This window comes from Eumetopias jubatus, unplaced genomic scaffold (assembly GCF_037043125.1).
Source record: "Eumetopias jubatus isolate StellerSeaLion01/CBP00866 unplaced genomic scaffold, mEumJub1_p1.0 scaffold_4, whole genome shotgun sequence".
In the NCBI taxonomy this organism is placed as follows: Eukaryota; Metazoa; Chordata; class Mammalia; order Carnivora; family Otariidae; genus Eumetopias; species Eumetopias jubatus.
Genome location: NW_028274810.1, coordinates 41,780,795 through 41,782,560, shown reverse-complemented (window position 1 = coordinate 41,782,560; position 1,766 = coordinate 41,780,795). Strand labels below are relative to the sequence as shown.

At 37.8% G+C, this 1,766-nt stretch overlaps 1 non-coding gene across 1 annotated transcript; it reads left to right on the top strand.

The window, feature by feature from the left end:
- Nucleotides 1-1,199: 1,199 nt before the first annotated feature.
- On the top strand, nucleotides 1,200-1,306 carry LOC114208521 (U6 spliceosomal RNA). The gene has a single exon (XR_003609033.2). It is a non-coding gene; the product is annotated as a U6 spliceosomal RNA (small nuclear RNA).
- The last annotated feature ends 460 nt before the right edge of the window (nucleotides 1,307-1,766 follow it).

The following is a 1,766-nucleotide window of genomic DNA, read 5'->3' as shown; positions in this document are numbered from 1 at the left end:
ATCAAGTCCTGTATCATGCTCTTTGCTTGGCGGGGAGCCTGCTTCTTCCTCTGCCTCTGCTCCTCCCCCTGCTTGTGTGCTCTCTCTCTTTCTCTGACAAATAAATAAATAAAATCTTAAAAAAAATTCCTTCTCCCCACTCCTTAGTGTCTGATCACCCTGGCCTGACCTCAGCAAGAGTCCTATCAAGTTGGTTTACCAGACTCTTCCCTTATCCTTGATGTTTCCTCTTAGTACATTTCTATCCACTGACTTCCACCCTACCACTTGGCTATAAATTTCTCCTGTCCATGCTGTATTTGGAATTGAACTCAGTTCCATACTGGAGTCTCTTTCTACCTATTTTAACAGTTCCTGAATGAAATGTGTTCTTACCACTTAAAAAAAAAAAAACTTAAAAAACCTTTGCAAATTGTAGATAACTGTTAGCAATGAGAAAAAATTCTTGTCAAAATACATGCCAATAAATTGTGTCAGGTGGAGACTTAGTTGATTTTTCTCACTCCCCACCCCTCAAATATTACTGTGAAAAAAGCCAGTTTTAAGTCATTTGCAAGTTTATTTCAACACTCCTTTATTCCACATAAATTTCTAGTTCTTTGATTTCTTTTTTGGTAGACATGCAGGTTTTTTATTTTTGAGAGAGAAAGAGAGCGAGAGAGCATGTGAATGGGGGAGGGGCAGAGGGAAAGGGAGAGAGAGAATCTCAAGCAGGCTCCCTGCTGAATGCAGAGCCTGATGCACGGACTCTGTTCCAGGACCTTGAGATCATGACCTGAGCCGAAACCAAGAGTCTGACCCTCCACTGCCTGAGCCACCCAGGTACCCCAGACATGCATGTTTTTAAAGACCAATCTCATATTGGGTGAATCATATTACAAAAGCAGCTAGAAATTGAAGGAAATGATGGTAAATTAGATTGTAGGGCACCTGGGTGGCTCAGATCGTTAAGCATCTGCTTTTGGCTCAGGTCATGATCCCAGGGTTCTGGGATCGAGTCCTGCATTGGGCTCCCTGCTCCTTGGGAGTCTGCTTCTCCCTCTGCCTCTCTCTCTCTCTCTCTCTCTCTCTCATGAATAAATAAATAAAATTTAAAAAAAGATTACTTGTAATTGATCACAGTCCTTATAATCTCTCTGGTATTACTTAAGGTAAGTATGCCTTAGTTTTGGGGATAAAAACTAAATATTTGGTTTATAGAGCTTGCTTCAGCAGCACATATACTAAAATTGCAACAATACAGAGAAGATTAGCATGGCCCCTGCACAAGGATGACATGCAAATTCGTGAAACGTTCCATAGTTTTGTGATGGTATCACAGGTGCAGACGTATGTCCAAACTCATCACATTGTATACATTAAATATGTGCAGGTTTTTGTGTATCAATTATACTTTAACAAAGCTATACAAAAATCTGTGCTTGTTATAAAAACTGATCAAATCCAAATGTGATCTGTACCTGAGTTAATAGTATTGTACCAACTTCAACTTCCTCGTTTTGAAAATGTATTATGTTAAAATAAAAAACAATACTTAAAAAATATTTGGTTTAGGGGGGTGTTTATTAGATGCCAAGCACTATGTAATTACCATACTTGGTAAATAACTTGCCATCTCTGTATCTTACATTTTTATGGGAAGAAATAAGATATTGAATTTAATTTATATCAACTCAGTTCTTTTCAAATATACCTCTACTGTAAGTGTCCTAGAGGTGCTTTAATTAAAAAAAAATTCTTGTTATTCAAGTTAAATATATTTTGTG